The 12,743-nt window shown below is 35.6% G+C and overlaps 1 long non-coding RNA gene across 1 annotated transcript; it reads right to left on the reverse strand.

Annotated features, from left to right (window-relative positions):
• Window positions 1-10,433: 10,433 nt before the first annotated feature.
• LOC132051164 (uncharacterized) lies at window positions 10,434-11,495 on the reverse strand. The gene is made up of 3 exons (XR_009413608.1): window positions 11,252-11,495; window positions 11,066-11,126; window positions 10,434-10,762 (listed from the first exon to the last, which is right to left on the reverse strand). It is a non-coding gene; the product is annotated as an uncharacterized LOC132051164 (long non-coding RNA).
• Window positions 11,496-12,743: the final 1,248 nt, after the last annotated feature.

A 12,743-nucleotide genomic window follows, 5' to 3' on the forward strand; every position in this document is an offset into this window, starting at 1 on the left:
TGTGTGCGGGCGCGAGCACGCTTGATCCTCACAAAAAATTAATCAAAGCAATCCATTATATATACGCCACTTACAACTTGTAATTATATATAACATAATTTTACAAGTATAAACAATACAATGAAAAAAGTTATTATAAAATGCAAATCAACTCTAACATCTTAACTTTTAAACAATGAAAAAATCACAATTTCTTAAAACAATATTACTATCATATATATTATTCATTTTATTTCCCTATAAGCAAATAATCAATAAAATTTATAAGTATTATAATTAAAATGTAACTCCTTTGTGAATAAAAATAAAATTACTTTGAAATAGCGAAATAATAAAATATGATAATTTTTATATATAGTACAAAAGACCAATGACAAGTGAAAATGTACAATTCGGCTATGCATTTTTAAAAGAAATATTAAGTGGTATGCACTCTCACGACGTTCTCAAATAGTAAATATGCGATACCACGACTTATTATTTGAGTTACACCCGATCTTCTTATTTCTATAGAGGAAAAGCTATTAGGTATCACTCATTTGTTAAAGAATTAAGAGGATCAATGATTTTAATTAGGGAATTTAATATATAATTTATGTAAGAACTGGCGTACAGTCAAGCAGTTATGGCATAAGCCTCACATGAACTAAGCCCCACACGTGAGCCCCGAGGCGTTTTGCCAGTGCCTCACCCCGGGGTGAGTCCTGAAACTGCCTTTTAAAACATTGATTTAAACTAGTAATACTTATATTTATTTACCAATGAATTTATTATAATTTTAATTTCTTTCAGCTCTGCGAGCTTGGTTATACTAATACAGCTTGATTGGGCTCAATTCGAAAATCGGCTCAACACGGTACTATAAAAAGCTCAATTGAGCTCATCTCAATATTATATTAAGCTCGATAGGGCTCGACTCTGTTGAACTCAACTCGATATTTAGTAAGCTCGATTGGGCTCCGCTCGGGTTCAGCTTGACACCCGAACCTACCGGTATGTAAAAGTAAATTACAGTAGTTGACCGTAAAACGTTTTTCTTCGGACTATCAGAAATGTTCTGTACTCGGAGAATAGAAAATTAATACACCCTCCGTTTCAATTTCCTTTTTAGTCTGTTTAAAAAAGAATGCTTATTTCTAATTTAACATCTCTTTAATTTCAACTTCCTATATGACATATTTAAGACCACAAGTTTAAAGAGTACTTTGGTACATTATACATATCCTTCATTTAGGATACATAAGATTCAAAAGTCGGTATATTATACATATCTTTAATTTAGGAAGCATAAGATTCAAAATTGTTCTTTACTTTTTAAACTTCGTGCCTAGTAAAACTAAGACAAACAAATTAAAACGGAGGGAGTATATAAACTTTTAATTTGACAAGATATTAGTGGTAAGATCTGACTAAGATCTTGATTTATTGTTTGTTGAACGTTGAACCATTTTTGTTTTACATCAAATGACATGTGCGGAAATAAAAAGAAAAAGAAAAGGAACTTTGAATGCAATGTGAGGAAAGAAAAAAGATCAAAAGAAACGAAACAAGGACCACAAATAATTACAATATAGCAATAATGAACAGAGGTAGGGGGAAAACAACGGGACACATTGTACTTAGAGCAATAAAATGGATGTTTCTAACTTTTAAAATTAAAATACAACCAACATCTGACTATGGTTGGGAAGAAGCTACATTTTTCCTTAGTGCTTTAAATTTGTAACCAAAATATTCTACTGTTGATCTATCAAAGGAGAAAGAAAGACTATTACTAAAGTACCAGGCAGCATACATTGCACGATGTTGGCAAATATAATGGTAAAACTGATTATTCATTTTATGTCACGATCTTTTCTTCTTAATATATATATATTTTAAGAAGATGGACCCCTTTTTTTTTTTTTTTTTTTTTTTTGTGCTTAAGAATATGTAATCTCATTAACTAACTGTTATAAAATGTGACCCTTCTCCTCATAACTTGATTTGAGGGGTCATTAACATAGTAGTCATGCACAAATGAAGGATGACAAGTAAAGCATGACAGATCAGTAGCAACACAATTAAAACAACCATACTTGGACAAAGTATCAGTTACAATGTTGGCTTCTCTGAATATATGTTGGACAGGTTGCCCTCCAAGATCGTCGAGCAGTGACCTGCATTTAATAAGAATACGTGAGTATTTATCATTTACTCCATTAAGCATAGTCAGATTTAATAGTCAAAGAAATGATATTCTAATCCTTGGCGAGTTGTAACAATGCAAGTAGCTCCGCTGGGGTAATAGAAGTAGAGATAAGGTCTTTTGAAAATCCAAATATCCAGCTACCTATATGGTTTCTAAAAACACCCCCCATTCCTCCTTTTCCAGTAATATTTTCGTAAGCACCATCTACATTAAGCTTAGCGACATCTTCCGGTGGGAGTTGTCATTTGACAGGAGTGATGGAGATGTTAGGGTTTAACCTGAATTTCTTACCTTATTTGAATTTTACCTTCATTGTGTTTTACTTCAAAAAAAGTTTCTTGGTAGAAAAGGTTTTCTTTGTGCAAAAGGATTCTATCATATTTATTCCTTTTCTATTCTACCATATTTATTCCTTTTCTTATGGGAGAAGATTTAGATTTCTATAAATAGAAGATTTATTTTTCTCATTCATAACACAATAGCATCCACAATGTAATCGTTTAAAGAGTTTTGTTTAGGGGGAGATTTTTCTCTCAAATAGTTTTTATGCTTTTAGATTAGTTTTCATATTTAGATCAATTGATCAAATCATATAACTAGAATATTATGTCTCTTTTAGTATGTTTTTCTTTATCATCTGATTTATCGTCGTTCAAGGTTTGCAAATTATTATCTTTCACATGACGCCCTAATTATTTTGATCTTAACAGGAGATTCTTTGAGAGGAAGTTATAGTATTGATAAGGAAAATAAATTCAGAAGCTTGCCTAATGATATGATGGATGGAAATTGGATTTGATGCATTATTAAAAAAAATTGTTTCTATTATGCAACATGTTCCAAAGGAGAATCGGGAGGATGATATTAATGCGAAAGGACGTGTCCAATACCATGGAGGTAGATCTTGTATTGCCAGCATAGGTCCATAATGACCAGGTCAATAGAAAAATGGGTATGTGTACGCGAAGGAAAAAATAACCTGGTGGCTGATAATCTGATCATTGTCCTTGACATGGTGGACATGGACATCTTTGCCCCATTTGGACTCTTTCTAGACAAGAGGAAGGTTTTCAAACCGGATATCAGAGCTGTACCAACTCACCAGAGTGTTCCGACACCCTATTTGCTTCTCCATCTAAACTGGAGCACACAGTCTGATGTAATGCTCCATCTTTTGGCGATTATATCTGAAGCCTCTGATTCTTAATTATTATTTTTGCTTTTGGAGGACTCTCCATCCCGAGTCCTCCCTTTCCTCGTTAGTGCCACCGCTTCTTCCACCTCAGCAATGATGGCGCTCGCCGTCAAATGCCTCATGGTGGTGGCGGAATCAGATGTAGCCAAAGACTGTCCAACTTGAACAACAGGACTTTGTGACTCTATAGTTGAAGTTCTTGAGGTTTTAAAGGACTACAAAAAGAGAAATCAAGATGTGAGTGAATACAGTAATAGTTGAACCTGAAAAAAAGTTGAAGAAGATGAAGATGAAGATTCAATCAAAGGATGTAAATAAAATTGGAAAGGCTAAAATCATCGACAGACCCCTGAATTTGTCCTGATATTCCATTTAGACCCCCCAACTGAGACGGTAACCATCTGGACCCTCAAACACAAGCTAAACTGTGCTATTTGAACACAATCCAGATCAAGTGTGGTGCGTGAGCTACACTTGCTGTGACATGGAAAAATAGACCAATAAAAATAAGTCATGTCAACAAAAACAATTAATTTTAAGAAAAAATAATTTTAAAATCTATTTAAATAATTTAAAAAAAAAAAACTGAAAAACCCAACTCATCCTCTCCGATAGCCCACTTTGCCACTACCGCTGCCTCCGCCGCCACCGCCACCGTCGCCGCCGCTTTAAAATCTATTTAAATAATTGAAAAAAAGGGTGTCATTTTTCGTCGGAGATTTGTTTAAATAGATTTTGAAGTGGAGCGGCGGCGGTGTCGACGGTGGAGGCAGCGACGGCGGCAAAGTGGGCTATCGGAGAGGATGGGTTGGGTTTTTCAATTTTTTTTTAATTATTTAAAATAGATTTTTTCTTAAAATTAATTTTTAATGATTAAAAATTTTAAAAAAGGAAAAATTTGGTCTCTCACGCTCTTTTTAAAGCAGGGTATTACACGCATGTGCCAAGCTGGCACGATGTGTTTAAATGACATAGTTTAGCTTATGTTCGAGGGTCCAAATGGTCAACGTCTCAGTTGGGGGGTCTAAATAAAATATTAGAAAAAGTTCAGAGGTCTGTCGATGACTTTAGCCAATTGAAAACTAGGAACAAAGAGTTTATATCATTATGGGGTTGAACTCATCATTACCTCGGTAGCCTTGGTTGATATCATCTGTCAAAGCTCAACATGTTTCCAGAGCATTAAGTGAATGGAGGGCCACATCACTTTGAATTTGAAACAGTAGCGTTAGACACCTTTTTCATTTTTTCCCGCCTAAAAGCTTTTCCACTTTCTAAACAGTTCTCGGGAACTATCCAAAAAATGATTGGACTATTGGTATTGGTGAAATACAGATATGACCTTGATATGAAAGTTGACGTGTGGCGCACATCATCTAGTCAACACCAGGTCAGCTAAGAACCTGGCTGAAGACTGAAGGACAACCCCAAAGGTCTATTTCGGGTTTGTTGCTACTGGAATATAGCAAGGTAGCAGTTCAAGTTTGCAGTGGTAGCAATTCAAGTTAGCAGTAGCAGTTCAAGTTTTCAGTTAGTTAGTTGGGCTGTCCAGCTGGAGATTGACAGTTAGCCACAACTGTTAATGAGTTATTTAAATTAACAAATTAGTTAGCTTGTATTAGCATGTAGAGAGTAGAAAAATATCTTAGGAGTTAAGTCGGTTACTGTGTATGTATATATAGGGGATTAAGCAGATGAATGAAACAGTTGAAAATTTCCCAAAAGTTCTGATGCTTTTTCTTCAACCTAGCTCCTCTTTAATGGAGTCTTAGGTCACATTTCCACCTTGTATGCACAGTTTTCACATGGTACCAGAGCGTACGATCGAAATTCACCACAATACAGTTGTTTAAATCATTCCGCAATCATTTCTAGTTAAAATCTGAGAATTTCGAAGCTTTAAATCTGCAAACATGGTGGAAGTTGAAGTACAGATTGAACAAGTAGATCACAAATATCCACTTCATCTCCAATCATCTGATACACCTGGTTCCAGATTGATCCCAGTTCAATTGACAGGAAATGAAAATTATGGACTTTGGAGTAGATCTATGAAGATTGCTCTATTAGGTAAAGGAAAATGGGGGTTCGTGAATGGAAACTGTAAGTTGGATAAGTACAAAGGGGATTTGGCGATCTATGGGAAAAATGTGATGCAATAGTGCACTCATGGATAATGAGTTCAGTTTCAAAGAATTCTTGACTGGAGTTGTATATGGATCTAGTTCTCATGCTGTTTAGGAAGATCTAAAGGAGAGATTCAACAAGGTGAATCGTGTAAGAGTGTTTCAGTTGCACAGAAAAATTACAAATCACACACAAGGCACAAATTTGGTATCTGTGTACTACACAAAATTGAAGGAATTATGGGATGAATACAACACAATAATATCCGTCCCTAGTTGTGACTGTCCAAAATCAAAAGAATATGTTGAGCATCTATAAGACCAAAGGTTACTGCAATTTCTGAATTGATTGAATGATTCATATGATCAAGTTAGAAGGCAGCTACTTATGAAGTCAGTTGCTCCTACTGTGAGCCAAGCCTATGCAATGTTCACAGAAGATGAGAGTGAAAAGGTTATGGTCAATGGTGCTCAAGTAAATGCTATAGCTAACAAACCTAATGATCAACAAAATGATATGCAAGTAGGTAGAGGACAAGGAGATCCACATATTGCTATGCAGGCAGGAAGAGGACAAGGATACAAATTAGGGAAGAAACCAGTTGTGAGATGTGATTGCTGTAACAAATTGGGACACTCTAGAGATCAGTGCTGGAAGATTGTTGGTTATCATTTTGATAACAAACAAAAGGGAAAATACAACTTTGGTGGAGGATATGGAGGCTACAATCAAGGTAGATATGGGAAGCCACCATATGCAAATAACATGTATGCAAACAATGTTCATGGAGCTGGTCATAATCTAAACAATGCCTATGGTGGAGATAAAGGTTCACATGAAGAAAAGGGGCAACAATACTTCACTGAGGGACAATACAAACAAATTCTAACTATGTTCCACAAGGATGCAACTGATGGCCAGCAGTCAGTGAATCCAACAGGTACTATCACTTGTTTCCCCTCAAAATTACCACATAGTGAATGGATAGTTGATTCAGGGGCCACTCATCACATTGCTGCTAGTTTAGAGCATATACTGAATATTGAAAAGGTTGACAATACTGGAAATGACAAAATTCATTTACCTACAGGGGATAAGGGAAATATAACACATATTGGAAATGTCAAGATGTTTGATGATTCATTAGTGAAGAATGTCCTCTATGTGCCTATCTTTAAATTCAACCTACTGTCAGGCTCAAAGATAACCAAGGAACTGTCATGTTTTATCAGTTTTTCCCTGATTTCTGTGTATTTCAGGACCTATTTAGTGGCAAGGTGAGGGGGATTGGTAAGGAAAGAGGTGGACTGTACATATTTTGATCAGGTGGTGAAAATAAGCAAGCAAATAAGCTGCAGCATGAGAGAGTAAATGCAGTGGCTGCAGCAGTAAATAAAGAGTCAAGCATGTACAAGTTGTGGCATATGAGACTTGGACACCCTTCCTTGACAGTAATGAAGCATGTAGATATAGTCAAGAGTAGTTGTGATAGTGTAGTGCATGATGATTGTACTGTATGTCCAAAAGCCAAATAGACTAGGCTGAAGTTTCCAATTAGTGGTTCAAGAAGTGAATTTCCTTTCAACTTGTACACCTTGATTTGTGGGGACCTTATAAAACTGCAACTATTGATGGAAAGTCTTATTTCCTTACAATTGTTGATGACCATACTAGATACACATGGATTTATTTGCTGCAATTAAAATCTGAAGTTATAGTGGTGTTAAAATTGTTTTTGACTATGGTTAAAAACCAGTTTAATGTGAGTGTTAAGACCATAAGATCAGATAATGGGACTGAATTAATCAATGGTCAATGCAAGGATTTGATGCAACAACAAGGCATCATACACCAAAGTAGTTGTGTATATACCCCACAACAGAATGGTAGAGTAGAGAAGAAGCACAGACACATCTTAGATACTGCAAGGGCTTTGAGGTTTCAGGCTGGTATTCCTATCAAGTTCTGGGTTCTGTGTGTAAAGGGAGCAGTCTACTTAGTCAATAGGCTGCCATCTAGTGTTTTACATGGTCACACACCTTATGAAATGTTGTATAGAAAGAAAAATGTCATTGCCCATTTGAGAGTGATTGGTTGCTTGTGTTATGCAACAAACTTAGTCAAAGGAGATAAGTTTGCAGAAAGGGCCAAAGCAACTGTTTTAATGGGATATTCAGAAACACAAAAGGGATACTTATTGTTTGACATTACTACTAACTCCTTCTTTGTTAGCAGGGATGTTACTTTCAGGGAATCCAATTTTCCTTTTAAGGAGAAATATACTACAAATCAGGAGAGCCAATGTAGAATGGAGGATTGTCACTTCCTAGAGAAACAGCACTCACCACTGGTGTACAAGATTATAACTCACCCTGAGTTTAGTCAAGGGACTGATGCAGTTGAGGAACAAACATCTAATCATGTGGCCGAGGAGCTTATGACAACAGATGAACCAAATGATTCACTAATATCTGATCAACATCTTTGGTGGAACAACAGATCATATAGCTTATAGCTCCTCAGAACAACCTAATGATGTTGACACTAATACTCTCAATGAAGATACTGCAGGGCTCAACATCCCACAAGCATCAGTTGAAACACCTACTTCCACAACTAAACCAGCATATACAAGAAAGTCTCAAAGACACACAAAGGAGCCCATGTGGATGAAGGACTATGCTACACAGAAGGCAGGACAAACTAGTCTGTATCCTATTACAAACTATTTGTCTTATCATAGGGCCTTCCCCAAATATCAAAGCTATTTGGTAAAATTTTCAGAATCAGTGGAACCACAACACTTCAGAGAGGCAGTGAAGGACCAAAAAACTCACAGATGCACTGGTGGATGCAGGCTTCTCTCAGAGCAATCATGATTGCTCACTATTCACTATAAAAGAGGGTAGTGACATTGTGATAGTGCTAATATATGTGGATGATCTTCTAATTACTGGTAGCAACATGAAGATGGTTGAAAGGGCTAAGCAAACACTGCATAACAAGTTCAAGGTAAAGGATTTGGGAGAGTTGAACTATTTTCTTAGTATTGAAGTTTTGAGGTCTGAAGAAGGTGTTCTCCTAAACCAAAGGAAGTATGTACTAGAACTCATCTCAGAAATGGGGTTGAGTGGTACCAAAACTGCAATCACACCACTGGAATTTAACCAAAAGCTTACTACAGTAGCTTATGACAAGGCAAATGAAGTCAGTGGGGATAAATTGTTGGAAGATGCTGGTGCATATCAAAAGCTGATTGGGAGATAACCATTTCAAGGCCTAACATCAGTTATGCAGTTCAAACACTGAGTCAGTTCATGCAAATGCCTAAAAGATCACATTGGGATGCTGCAATAAGGACTGTGAGATACTTGAAAAATGCACCAGGACAAGGGATATTATTAAAGTCTGGTCATACTCAGCAGCTTACATGTTGGTGTGATGCTGATTGGGCTGCTTGCCCAAACACAAGGAGATCTGTCACTGGATTTGCAGTCAAATGTGGAGAATCGTTGATATCTTGGAAATCAAAGAAACAACAAACAGTTTCTAGGAGCTCAACAGAGGTACGAGTACAGGAGTTTAGCAACAGCAGTAGCAGAGATTACATGGCTACAAGGATTGTTTAGTGAACTAAGTGTGCAGCTTGACAAGCCTGTTACCATCTTTAGTGATAGTAAATCTGCAATCCAAATTGCAGCTAATCCTATACTACATGAGAGAACCAAATATATCGAGATTGATTGTCACTTCATTAGAGACCAAATCAAGGAAGGTTCAGTGCAAGCAATCTATGTAAAACACTAAAGAACAACAGGCTGATCTGCTGACCAAGAGCCTTACAAGAGTTCAACATGACCATTTGCTTAGCAAGCTTGGAGTATTCAACAGCCTTCATCCTCCAGCTTGAAGGGGAGTATTGGAATATAGCAAGGTAGCAGTTCAAGTTAGCGTATAGCTCAAGTTTTCGCTAGTTAGTTGGTCATTCAATGAGATTGATATTTAACCACACCGTTAATGAGTTAGTTAAATTAATAGATTAGTTAGCTTGTATTAGTATGTAGAGAGTAGAAAAATATCTTAGGAGTTAAGTCGGCTACTGTGTATGTATATATCGGGGATTAAGCAGATGAATGAAACAGTTGAAAATTTCCCAAAAGTTCTGATGCTTCTTCTTCAACCTAGCTCCTCTCTAATGGAGTCTTAGGTCACATTTCCACCTTGTATGCACAGTTTTCACAGTTGCAAGCTCATTTCGTGTTTCGCCATACCAGAGTTAGATAGTTCCAGAGCCGGGTAAACTGTTTGGTTAGTGATCAGTGTTTGAATAGGATAAGCTTCACAGGTCAACAGACTCCAAAGTATTTGAGATTCTCTACGGCTGTTACAAATCACATGCATGATGTACGAAATATGCTGATAATGCTCATGATGAATAAGCGTGATATTAGGAAACAAGTACTTCATGATTGTAGTACTGTAAATACTCCCTTGTTCCCTACTATATCTTATCTGAATCATAATCTCTTATCACTTACACACTTAAGTTATCACAGTTACTCAATTAGCAATAGTGTTCATCAATTCAATCATGAGTTCTTCAATAAGAATTCTCTCCCCTTTGTTTACGGTTATTTCATAATTTAAACGCAATATTATCTATTTTTACTATCATAATCCAATTCATATTATCGAAAGACTAATTATCTATGAGTTAATGCACTTACCTGTGGCCCAAAACTATAAATTCAATTTTTAATCTTTAATCTAGATTTTAGGCTAAACACTTGGACAAACAATAATCAACCTCCAAATTCAATATTTTTTGAATTCAAATTCAAATTAAATAAGTAAATAAATAAACAAAACTAAAGGGAAACAATTTTTTACTTTAAATTATGCCCAAGCACAAAATTTCAAGTCCTCCTTTCTGTACTCTATTAATGAAAACTTGTATTCTCTTCTCTTTTCCAAAACTAACTACAATTAACAACGTCAACAAATATTTCTGATTGATTTTGATGGACTGTTGTTACTTCTACCGGTTCTTCATGTTCTTCAGAGATCTCCTAAATTTCATGAGCACTAAACTCAACTAACGTTGCAATTCTCAGAGAGGTGAATTTTATTTCTTGTTGCTGCAGCTTATTCTTTTGCTTTTTTTTCTTCCTCTTCACTTCTGCGTGCCATTGCTTTATGGCTTGCATTATGTGTTCTTCCAACAATGCTCTTTTGAAATGTGAACCCATCTAAAAGAATTTAAAAAAAAAACGTCTTTTCTTAGAGTTGAACTTCTATATACTGACAATTAAAAGAATTTTTACATTAACCGTTCATATGAGTCTATGTTAATAGACCAATCATAAAATGGAAAAATATGCACTTGCGTTGCAAGTTAATCAACGTTGTATGAATAAAAGTTATCATAAAGTTTCATTATTGTTCCACTGATTAACCTAAATTAATTCTTAAATTTATTGTTTTCCCTTAATTAACTAAAACAGGTTTGTAAAGTGAATCAAATCGTTATAGATGTTCTTGGGAGTACAAACCTGCGTAACGAGGGCATAGGGAGGCAAAGTATTGTAACTACAGAGTACTTGAACCATCAGCCTGCATGGTCCATATATGCAAAGAAATTACAATTTTGTTTTGAAAAAAAATCAACTTTAAATACCAAAAAGTTAAGAGAAAATAATTCTAATAAAGAAATTAATGAGGATGGAATTATGACTTACGCCAAAACTACCCTGATAACAATGATCTCCACATGCTCATGGTAACAGGATCTTATTCCAAACTGCCACAGAAATATTTAGTTTTTACCAAAAAATTTAAAAAATGAGTTTTCTAAGTACAAATTACTCTGCTCCTTGTCTAAATGAGAGAGTTTGGCCAAAATTAGGGTAGGGATTTACCGGCACCCAAATACCTGAAGGCTAGCTCAAATGCATTCTACAATCAAGTCATGTAACACAAAGAAAAAAAATATTACTATGAGTTAATTGTTAGGACAACAAAAAGGAAAATTTGATAGCTTTGCTTATAAACTAATGGCATCTCTCAGATTTCTAGAGAGTTTTTTAATTGTAATATTTTGGGAAAAGGGTTCAAAACAAACTCTAACTTTCACCGAAATCGCTATAACACACTCCAACTTTGGGGCCCTATGACCCCCCGGACCATTTTTTTGTGTATTATTGATGCTATTATCGGGTGACGTGGACAACCAAGTGAGCACATGTTGGTTGAGCGCGCAAGGGTGGACTTAAAACTAAACAGACTCGTCTCTATTTGCCATGTTGAATTCCAAATAATCCTTCTTTATGTGCTCACTTTCATGTCCATATCACCCGATAATAGCATCAATAATACACAAAAAAATAGTCCAGGGGTGTCATAAGACCCCCGTAAAGTTGGAGTGTGTTATAGCAATTTCGGCCAAAGTTGGAGTGTGTTTTGTAACCTTTTCCCTAATTTTTTCGTATGTCTTGTAAATATTTTGAATTGTCAAGTGTTGTGCGTACAATATTTCCTACATAGTATTAAAATATGTAAATTTTATTTCAAAAGATTTAAAGATTTTATGTCCGAAACCATGGTCTAAACTAAAATTGACTATCGGAATTCAAACTGTGCCACATAATTTGGGACATAGAAAGTATGCATTAAATTTTTATACATCTATATAGTGTTATAGAATATTTATACTATCAGGTGAAAGGAGAGATTGCTTACTATGAAAAGTGTGTAGTGGAGAAGGGTCAAAACAAATTGAGGTTGATTAAACCAAAAAAAATTATCATCAGGTTGGACCAGTGGGGATCCTATGATGACTCTGTCTAAGTTTCGAGTTGAAGAGCCATTTGGGCTACAATTGTCTCCAGCTTAGGCCCAATCACCATCACTGTCTATAAAATCAACCATTCAGAAATTTGAATGGCAAATTAAGTAGTATATTGAAGTTTTTACATGGATAAGACCTAAATATAAAGTAAATTAAGAGCAGGTTTATGTATTCTTACAATTAGTGGGAGAAATGATACCCAAAGAGAGACGTTCTAACCTGTTTTAATTGAGACAAAGTTCAGCTGGAAGAACCAACTATTTGTGATAGTTCAACTTATGCCTAAATGGTGAGACATAAAGTATACATGCTCTCTATAATTTCTAGATCAGATGATCACGCACTTTAACCTAAATAAGAAGATGTAGACAAACGTACCATGA

This window comes from Lycium ferocissimum, chromosome 3 (genome assembly GCF_029784015.1).
Source record: "Lycium ferocissimum isolate CSIRO_LF1 chromosome 3, AGI_CSIRO_Lferr_CH_V1, whole genome shotgun sequence".
NCBI lineage: Eukaryota > Viridiplantae > Streptophyta > Magnoliopsida > Solanales > Solanaceae > Lycium > Lycium ferocissimum.